General features: G+C 48.9%; 1 pseudogene; it reads left to right on the top strand.

Annotated features, from left to right (window-relative positions):
• The first annotated feature begins 2,432 nt into the window (after window positions 1-2,432).
• Window positions 2,433-2,504, top strand: LOC146180612 (U6 spliceosomal RNA; annotated as a pseudogene).
• Window positions 2,505-11,267: the final 8,763 nt, after the last annotated feature.

Genomic DNA, 11,267 nt, shown 5'->3' on the forward strand with positions numbered 1-11,267 from the left:
AACATGGCGTAAAATACTAAGCCAGATCAAGCAAAGGCGAAAACAAAATTCCGGTAACTGACAGTCTGTGGGAAAAAAATGGAAATCTTACGGCTTTCTTGTTCGATTAGGCGTCGTAGTCGCGGAGTTCAGTGGAAAACAAAGTACACTTTCCCAGAGCGAGCGGCCGCGAGAGTGGCCCGGAAGACTCCATCTCTCCAGAGTGCACTGGCGTGGGCGTGCTGCGGTCTACCTTTTTGTACTCTCGGCTGGCTGCGCTGCAGCCCATCGTCAAGGACGCGCACTGCCCCGCCGCTTCCCCGGAGATTCATGTCGAAGCATACTCGGAGGAGCGAGGAGATCCCGCAACTTCCGCTCTATATGCGCGGAACCTTGTGACACTGGGTATATAGGTTTTATATATACAGACGACTATTTACAAGTACAAATATGACAGCGTGCTTACCACGCTACTTTGTTAGGCGAGTTCGTACACATTCATTATTAATTTAAACAGCGCGAGCACGAAGACAAAGGACAAGATAAAAGAAAGTCACAGTACAAGCTCTAATAACCTCGGGTATCTTCAGGCTACCACTTTCATCCTCATTCTGCTTGTTTTGTTCCTTCACTGCTGTCCCCCAGACTGTGGCTTTCTTTTATCTGGTCCTTTGTATTCGTGCTCGCGCTGTTTAAATTAATAATGAATGACAGCATGCTGTCCCACCGGCCACCGGCCGCCCTGTGAGCCCGCTCCTCGACTATTCGAGAGCACGATCCGCGTGTCTGGCTCCGATAGAGACTATTGCGTTCTGGTCGCGCGCCTGTGGTATCGTACCGCTGCCACCAGTTATTACATGCGGCTCGCGGCCCCTCGTTAGCATTGGCCTGGCGGCTCCGTGGCTCGGCGGACGGCAACAACGGCCCCAGCAAAGACGAGGCGTCTTCTAACGAAACAACCTTTACTAAAACATCATGAAGGAACGGGCAGAGACGCTGACCCGGAGAGAATACAGACACTCTCACACAGCTTGTGTCTCAACGGCGCGTCAAAGTAGTCTCTGTCGCAGCGGAGTCTGCCGCTGCTTTTTAAAGGCATGCCAGTTCACTGGGAAAGGGGGAGCCCTCACAGGGAAGGGAGAGCCCGACAAGTCTGGGCAAGACGGGATGACTCAATCGCAGGTGGTCCGACCGCATCTCCTCCACCTCCTGCAGACGGGCGAGGGCGACGCACTCTCCCTCGAGCTCCGGGCTTGGCCAGCTTTTGCACACACACGCACGCACACACATTTGGCGCTTGGCAGGATCACGTCGAGACTTGTCCGCGGGAGGAAGCGTTGGGCGGCCGATGAACGGCGCCGAAATGGCCGATCCGTTCGCGGTTCTGCCTGTTGCTATGCGGTGGCCGCGTCAGCTGTCACACTTGTCGGTGGACAAACGTAACAAGACCAAAATTTTTGTGTCGCGACGATGGCAGAGCATCGTGCGTCCCGCGCTTTCTCACTGCGCGAAAAGGAAAAAAAACGAAGTTGAATTGTTCCGAAGCTGTGAGCAGGTGTCTTGTCAAACCAGGTTTACAGCATAGGCATTTGCTCTCTCCCTAACAACCCCGGCAGCGCCGTACGCCGTATACAACTTGTAAACGCAGCAACCGACGCCCAGTAGAGACAACGACCCCATCTCGAGGCAGGCAAGATGCTGCTACGTTCCCTGATGCTGATGACATGTGGGCGCGCAGACACCCGGCATTTCATTATCTGTACCGGGCCACGCCGCAGGGTGCAGGCCCTGTCAAGGAAGACGTCCCTTCGTGAACTGCAACCGCGCCCTCCTCAAGCTTAACTCTTTAAAGAAAGCCGCGAAGCGCGAATGTAGCTTTCTGTCCTTGCATCGGACGTCTGGGCGATCCGCACTCGGCCATGGAGATGCTGTCTTCTCGTAATCTGCGACAGGGCGTTAACGCGACTGCCAACGTACAAAGGACACTATTCCTTAAGTTTGGTTCGAAAAAAAAAAAACACGGAAACCAGCTTTTACCGAAACAACGACCGCCGTCAGGACGAAAGACCCCGACGCCCTCACCGCGTCACGGGTATAGACCGGTGGTTAATACGGCACTGGTTAAATCGGACAGAGACAAATGGATAGCGACAAACCTTACACTCCTACTTTCCCTTTTCCCTTAGGGCACTGAAAGTTGGACAGATACAGAGCGGGCGGCCTATATGTGATGAAGGGTGGCTGTTCCTGGCCCTATACGGGGCTGGGACTGGTAGGCCAACGCCGCTTGCGGCGGGGGATAGCCTGCCACCGAATTTTTATCTGTTGTAGGCCGTCAGTGCACCCGCCACCGCTTAGGTGGTGGACAACGGCTGTTGCGGCGCGCATCTTTCTCTCCTTCTTTTTCTTTCTTCTCTACTTTCTCTCTTCTGTCCGCACGAGGCAGCGGAGGTGTACTTCCAAAGTACATATACTAAAATTGGAACGATACATAGAAGATTAGCATGGCCCCTGCGCAAGGAGGAGGCAGCGGAGGTGGCTCAGCTGCCCCGCCGAGGTGGCGCAGTGGTAAGACGCCCGACTACTGTGCCGTAGTTCCCGGGTTCGAACCCGACCTCGGCGACTGCGTTTCGATGGAGGCGAAACGAAGTGGCGTCCGTGTGCTGTGCGATGTCAGCGCACGTTAAAGATCCCCAGGTGGTCGAAATTACTCCGTAGCCCTCCACTACGGCTCCCCTTTCTCTCTTTCCACTTTCACTCCCACCTTCCCCCCTTCCCTTATGGCGCGGTTCAGGTGTCCACAGAGCAAGTGTGACAGATGCTGCGCCTTTCCCTTCCTGTGAACCAACCAGGTGGCTCAGCTACAGAGCCTAGCAGGCCCGTGCATTTTTTTCCCTTCTTCCTTCAGTCGCAACAACAGATACAGAGCCTTTAAGTTCATATAAACTAATTTACGTTTAAATATACCTAGATAGTTTCACATAATGAAAAGGCGGTGCTAAAAGCGCTGTTTTTCAATTAAGACGGAGCTTAAGCGTCCTTTTATATTTATAGCTTTTTATAGACGAGATGAAGAACAAATGGGTATGGGCAGGGCACGCAGTGAGACCGATAATGAACTCGAGTCCAAGCAAAGGCCACCGTAGTATGGAGAAGGAAGGTTAAGCGGTTCGGGTGTGCCTTAGGGAGTTTCCCGTTATCAGCCGATAGAGGTGCACGGTTAATTGCAGTGATAAGTGAGTGGCCTTTGCTCGGCTGTAGTCAGGCTGATGATGCTGGCTACAGGAAACAGACGCGCTTCCTTTCGTAATTTTGCAGGTGCGCTATTTTGCGCATAATCTCGTCCGAGCAGGGAATCCTGTACACATTCCTCACTTAACGAAGAAGTCTTTTCCTGCACCACACTGCGGTGCCAATACGAATTTCAAGCGCATCGAAAGTTACTCGTAATATATATCACTTCTAAGGAATTTTGTGTGGGTGCCAATTTACGAGGCCTTTATCGGCGCGACGAAAAAGATGGGCACGAGGCGTGCTTCTCAATCGCGTGCCACGCTCGCAGCTGCTCCACGATTCCGGCCTTGCTCTGCTGAAGACTCAAAGCGCTCTTTCCAGCCACCGCCTTGCCGACAAGCGTCCTTTCCTAGAGGTGAGGCTCAGACAGTTGCCACTGCAACACTGCCACTCGTGAGCACATGGCTCTCATGTTCCATTGCGCAGGGTCCCCTTGAGGTCTTCTTCAATCTCAGCCCTAAGGGCAAAGGGTACCACCCCGTGACCGTCAGAGGCCTTGACAGAGGTCCGTAACAAAACACATCTGTAACCATGAGTAAGTGCACCAACCCTTCAACCATTGTCACTTTGCAATAGCGACTACGCAGTTGGACTGCGGGCGCTCCCACCTCTTCATTGGTCTTCCAAAACGCCATTGGTCTTCCATTGGTCTTCTGACCATTCCTCCTCTTCAGCCTGCCGTGCGGGGCTAATCGCGCTTAGTCCCTGGTCTTGGGTGTTTACTTTAAAAAGACCAGATTAACACATGGAAACGGCAGGTTCTGCATGCAACATTCAAAGGGCTCTTTCCTCGGCTGCGGGGTATACAGGCCAGACATATCCGCCACAATACGCGGCGACAGCAGCCGAGCTCTTTCGATTTCGTGATTATGCTTTGGGCGCAGCGGATATTCGTGCTTCTTTTTTTTTTTTTTTTTGGTTGTTGCTCGCCGGTCCTCATTCGAGTACCCCCGCTTAGATGTAGGACCGCACGAATGAAGAGCTACAAAAAATGGTCCTTTCGTAGATTATTTAAAGCCAGACTCACTTGCTGCACGTTACCTGAAATACGTGCATATCAATGCATTTTTTGACAAAGACATCATTGGTTGGCATTAGGCCTTACCACAACAAATCTGAGTATCATCGCAAGAACAGCCGATGAGATTACTCTTGTTCAACGTTGCTCTTGCTACGCGGTTTTAATGAAAGAACCAGGCAATATGGAAGTGACGATGTACCCATGGAAGTGAAAGGTACTTTGCCCAATTGTGGCGTCGTTGTTGATAACGAATGCCTCGGCGCGTTTTACGGGCCTTGTATTTCCACAAACACTCTACGACGCCGACGTTAAGCGCGGCTGCACGCGTTAAACGAAGATGATTAAATATGATACGTAATCTAGTTTAATCAAAGGTCTCCGCACGTCTCAATTTAACTTTGTAAAGAAAGTGCCTTTCCTGAAACAAGCCCAATACACTTCGGCAGCGAGCCGGGTGCACAAACAACTATACCCTATGTAATGCATGCTGTACGGCTTCATAGCAAGCTGAGGTTTGCATGTACATAAATGCGGTGTATAGTGGAGTAGTATTACTGTAAACCAATGTGTATGTGCTTAATTGGCAGCAGGCCGCTTTTGCGTCATACCTTCAAGGCGGAGCCCCCGTAATTTTTCTTTAGATGCCGGATATTGCCCCGTAACGAAGCAAATTGAAGCCCTGCTCTTCACGCCTTTTACAAACCAACCGAGTGACATATTTTTGCGTTTACTGGAACGCAGTCTGAATGCCTGTAGATGTTTTCTCATGTCGAAAATTGGAAATATATATTCGGGCGAGCTCTGACTCCGCGGCAGAAAAGGTGTATTTTTGTCGACCACGTATGGCAAGGCCGAAACAAATATCGCATCACATTAGTCATCAATTTTTGTTTGTTTTCGTTGCAGCTGAGTCGTCGCGTAAGTCAAATCCCTTCTCAATAGAGCAGCGTCTCAACACAAATATTTTGGCAATATATTTTTAGTGTTTCTAATCGTTCGTGATTATGCCTTGCATGCCAAGTGAATCGAAACTGTCATAGCTATTCAATGAATCTGGAATTTTCAGCCGCATGTAACTATTAGCAGCTAATTATTCATCAGCATGGTAAAAACATTAGCTGGTGGTTTAACTTTGGTTAACCCTGGAGGGATGCGAAAGCTTATGTATATGGCTACGCTCATTGCAAAACTTGAATTAAACACATTGTGCGTTTCTCCAAACGTAAAGGCCGGTCTCTTCGGCACGCCGCCTTTTTAGGTCCTCATTCCAAAATGCCTTCGCGTTCCAACGCGCTACTATAGTGCCTAGAAGCGCTACTGTAGCAGGGTGTTCGTCCTCCATCTTGCGCAGTGTTGTAACCTAGGCAGGAGACCGGGGGCTCTTGCTTATACACGTATCGCTTCTCTAGTGCCTTCTACTTCCACGCCACACTGATGCCACCTCACGTGACCTTGACCTTGATAGTGGTCACGGGCCACTTGGTGGCGTTCGTGACTATGCCCCAGATACATGGCGACCACCAGGTCTCGTGACCATGACCTTGACGGTTCAAGGGCCACTTGGCCTACGTGACTATGCCCCAGTCATATGGCGACCACCAAACTTATCTTCACCTCTGAATCTCGTTACCTTGACCTTGACAGACGCCACGGATGACCTAAGTGACTATTTCTTAAAGTCACATGGGAACTAGTGGTTTAACACAGAAGTCTAACCTCTAAATCTCGTGACTTTGACCTTGACAGTGGTCACAGGCCACTTGGTGGCCTACGTAATTATGCCCCAAAGTCACATGGTGACCAACAGGCTTAAAAAAAGAATTGTGGCCTCTAAATCTCGTGACCATGACTTTTACAGAGGTCACCGGCCAATTGGTGGACTACGCGTATGCCCCGGTCACATGGCGACCACCTGGCTTAACACAGAAGTTTTAACTCTAAATACCCTCCCGATGGCAGGTCACGTGACCTTAACCTTGAACTTTACGGTGCTCACGACCACTTGGTGGCCTGTGACTATGCCCAAAGTCACATGGTTACCATCAGGTCACGTGAGCTTGATCTTGGCAGAGGGGATGTGCTTGACCTGGACAGAGGTCACAGGCCACTTGATGGCCTACCTGACTATGCTCTGAAGTCACATGACGACCACCAGGCTTTATACACAGACGCTTGACCTCTAAATCTCCATCAAAGTGAAAAGCGTGCATGCATGCCCGACGGATCGATCTACCTGCAGTAGTGAATCTTTCGCTTAAAAATGCAAAAAGACGGTGACGACAGACAGGAACGACGTAGAAACGTCGGTGTCGTATACCTCTTCGCTGTCTTCATCTCCTTGCGCTGCATGTTTTCATCACGAACATGAACCGACAGGTCAACTATCGGGGCCGCTTACGCAAAGGGGCAGGGTAGACCCTATTGCTCCCATGTATTTTAGCCTATGTTTGTGACCCTTTTTCTTGTGATCTGCTGGGGTTAAAACATTCATCTTGGTATCATTGTAATCAGGATTTCAATGTAGTGATACTGAACCAGGAGTATTGTTTATTTGAATGTTAGATTTTTGTTCGCTATTTTTTACTTGGACTACCAAATTTTAAAGCTAAAATCTGTAGTAAATTGCTTTTAAATCGAAGTTCTCTCCATCAGTATTGATAATTCTGGTTCAGTAAACTCTCTGTAGTGCCCAGTAGGAAAAAAACTACAGAAAATTTTCTGCTACGACAAAATTTTTGTGCGGTTTTTGACGGGAAACCTGTTGTGACAACAGAACATTCTGTAGTAACATCAGGAATATCTGGAGTTACAACAGAAAAGTGCTACAGAACTACAGACAACAGAAATATACTACAGAAAAAACTACAGAACTACAGAAATGTACTACAGAACTACAGAAAAATCTGATTGTTATGACAGAACTACAGGATATTTTGTCGTATTTTTGACACAGTTCTGTAGTTTTTTTCGACTGGGTGTTTACTCATTAGCTCTAAATAATCCCCTAGCTCCAGTAGGTTCTGAGAAAAAAGGTCAAATAAAGCGAAATTTTATGTTTTGAGATTATTGCCTTTGAAGTGGAAGAAAGAGCTTTATTCAATATAGATCTCTAGAAATACATACTGACGAACTTATTTTCAATAGCCACTGGCCTGTTGATCACCTCCATTATCAATACTTCTTTTCAGTGCTAGCTGAATTGCTCTCCGGACCTCCTTAAGGGCCTGTCGTGTAGCCTTCTGCACGAAGTATAGTCGCCATCAATCAGCTTCACATAACCATTGGACTGTTATTCTCCCTGCAGAAATTCCGAATGACCTCAAATTTCAGCTCGAGCCATATTGCTCGATGCTGTCTCTTTGGATGTCTCGAACCGGTACGATGAGAGCCACTTTACATATTAAGCAACTCCTTGTCGTTCAGCGCCTTCAACCAGCTGGAAATCCTCACCGCATGCTTTACACGAGCAGCTTTCGGCGACGGCACATGACAGAAAGTTACTGTCAATCAGACCATAGCCACGGCCGCAAAGATTCGCCATCATGGTCTCCATGCGCCCCACTGAGCGTGAAATCGATACTAGAGAGTTTTAGCTTACCGTGATCCGGGATCAGCTACCGTGATCCGCCACCGCGCGTTCCACTGATGCCCGACCCCCCTTGAAGCCAATAGATGGCGCCACATACTGGATGTTGGCACACAGACCTGCCGCGTCGGGACCAATCAGCTTTAGCGCCCCGCCCACCACGGTAGAGTGTCACGGTGGCGGATCGCGGATCACGGTAAGCTAAATCTCTCTACTGACGCGCGCGGGGACCGCGGCGTTCGCCGTGGATTGTGTTGCGCAGATTTAGTGTCATTGCTGATCAATTCATGCCGGTTCCCGTACAGGCGTCGTCTTCAAAACCACTTCTTTGTCTTCGTCATTGAATCAACGTTAAATATTCAGCTTAAAAATTAAAAATAAAATGTCCGTTTCCCGCGAAAAGACACCGAAGCACGAGCAAAATACCATGAGTCGCGAGTAATCCGGCTGCTTCTGGATACTTATTAGGCTAGAAAATTTGTTCAACAAAATATGCTAGCTAGCTTTTCACTGTTGTCGGATAAGTTACAACCATCCCGCTAAACATGAACAAAATAGGCATTGAAAGAAAAACAGACCTCGGGCACGCGCCAAAGGTGGACGTGTCTGGTTGCCGCCTAGGGTCCAAAAAAATTTGATTTCGGAGTAAATATTACGCGTGCGCGTAAATGGAAGACTGGACTATGTAAGGACAGAATAAGGGTTTTGAATTACAGAAAAATAAAAAAATCAATTTTTTTTTTCATTTTGCCCACCCTGTTCCCAACACCAACGTTAGGGCTCTCATACGACGACAGAGGGAAGCGGTACAACTTTTCTTGGACCATCGAAGAACGTCATGATTGAGGATTGAACCCGGTGCCGCACCCTATTTGTGGAACGAGCTCTAGCAACTCGGCTAACTAGAGTGGTTAGCTGATAGAAGGCCGAAGCCTAATTTATCAGCAGCACGGTTGTTGGTGTGAATGATGAAGCGTTTCATTCCCTCCTTTTCTATTTTCGTCCAGAAATGTCCACGATGGAGTCTTCGATGGGAGACGCTACAGGCGGTGAGTTCAGCCGTACTTTCTTCATGGAGGAGCTAAAATCGGTAGACATTGTTTTGCGTCTATTTATTCCCCTGTTCCCTAGGTTTCGTTAGTGGGAGCTCTGTTCCTGCAACAACAGTTATCTATAAATGCTACGCGTGACGTAAGGGTATCTTCTGTCATGATAGGCCTTGTCGCCAATGACGCATGCGGGGCAGTGTACTACATTATGTCCTTGCATAACTGTGAATATGTACTCGAAACCTGTAATATTTTTATGGCTGTGGCCTAGTCGCCATGTTGAAAGTAATTTTCGGTGTGCCTTAGAATTAACTTCGAATGTTGGAAAGTCTTCCCCTGCAATGAAAAAAGTTATTCTGAATTTTTCCTGCTCAATTCCGTAACAAGCCCCGTGCGATCCTTATCAAAGACCTGCTTCTGATAAGTATGCGCGTGCTTTCGTGCCTATGAACGCTGAATGTAGTCACGGATAGGAGATAGTCCATAAACCAAATAAAAGGCGGAAAAGGCATCAGGTACCAAACTAAACGGCTGGTCTTCGCTACAATCAAATGATAACGAAGTCGGCACGCAACAGAGAACGATGAAAATATTCTATTTCTTACGAGGGCGTTTTAATTACGTATCTAGCCACGAATCGGATTCTTAAATAAGTTTAACCCTACTGTTATGTCTGTTGTGTTTGACATAAGACATATTAAACGTTAAATTATTTTTGGGCTCCAGCTGGTAAATTCCTTTGATGTTTGAGTGGTCACGTTAATGAGCTTCGAGGAAATTAAGGCAGCCGTGACCATGCAGTGCTCTTTTTGTTTACATTCTTCATGGAAGCGCATCCTAACACCGATAACTATTCTGTTCTCATCACTGCAGGGAAGAAAGAGTAAGTTTCACTGGACAAAATCTAAATGGCGATCATCACTTTTTTACCGCACTGACAAATCTGAAGCGAATTCATATTTATTTATGTTTGATGACAAGGTGATAACAAGCTCCTCTTGGCGCTTTTTTGCTGATCAAAAGAAACGCTGTTTTTCTTAAGACTGTTTTTTTTCTTATGATCCACATGATTCTGACAGGATTTCCCTTAAATACGCAACGAAGGCGCAGGAATCGTATGATTGGCGAAAGGTGTGCAGGATCACGCGCAACAAATCGGAGAACAAGCGCGGTCGCCGCCACAGAGGAAGAGGGAAGGGGTGGGGAGAAGGAGCGCGCGCTGCACCACCTACGGAGCTTGTTACGAGGGACAACGGCCTCGTAACCAGCGCCTCCCCACTTTCATCCCCCCAGTTCGAGCCGGCGCTTGGCAACCGAAGCCTCGCAGGAAGCGCGGAGCAGCCGGAGAACACAAGGAAAGGAAGGGGGGGGGGGGGGGGGGGGTTTGGTGGGGGGGGGAGGGGTCGCCGGAGGAAGCGCTAGCAGCGACTGTCTGATGCCGCTGCCGCCGCTAGCGAGTCAAGACAACGTGACCGCGTAGATAATAATAATAATTGGTTCACAGGAAGGGAAAGGCGCAGTATCTGTCACACGAGTTTGTGGACACCTGAACCGCGCCGTGAGGGAAGGGAGGAAGGTGGGAGTTAAAGTGTAAAGAGAGAAAGAGGAGCCGTAGTGAAGGGCTACGGAGTAATTTCGACCACCTGGGGATTTTAACGTGCGCGCTGACATCGCACAGCACACGGACGCCTCTTCATTTCGCCTCCATCGAAACGCAGCCGCCGAGTAGTCAGGCGTCTTACCACTGGACGATGCGACACCCAGGAACGGGCGCCAAAGAGCAACGCTCTAAAAGAGACAGGTGCTCTAGTGCGTTTCGCATCCATCTAAATGCAACAGGCGGCTGCGTTCAAGTGGAGGCGGAACAAAGTAGCGTCGTGGGCTGTGTGATGTCAGTGCACGTTAAAGATTCCCAGGTGGTCGAAATTACTCCGTAGCCCTCCACTACTGTACCTCCGTTCTCTCTCTCTCCGCGTTCACTTCCACCTTCCTCCCTTCCCTTAAGGCGTGGTTCAGGTGTCCATAAAACGTGTCCCAGATATTGCCCCTTTCCTTTTCTATGAACACATTATTATTAAGGCGAAAGCCTTTAACGGCTCATGCTGTCGTGGACATGTGTCCCGCTTTTGCGGCGTTCTGATTGGCCGAGGCGGAATGCGTTCCTGCCATCTGCAATGCCACAGTTGAACGCGCTCCAAGGAACGCCACGCGACAGGCGCGATGGTGTACCGTCCAAACGACTTTCCGGAGAAAGTGTGATAGATACTGCGCCTTTCCTTTCCTGTAAACAAATTATAATTATATTTAGCACTGCAACGAACGCCGACAAGGCTAACGG

This window comes from Amblyomma maculatum, chromosome 8 (assembly GCF_055883805.1).
Source record: "Amblyomma maculatum isolate TAMU_Amacu chromosome 8, ASM5588380v1, whole genome shotgun sequence".
Lineage (NCBI taxonomy): Eukaryota > Metazoa > Arthropoda > Arachnida > Ixodida > Ixodidae > Amblyomma > Amblyomma maculatum.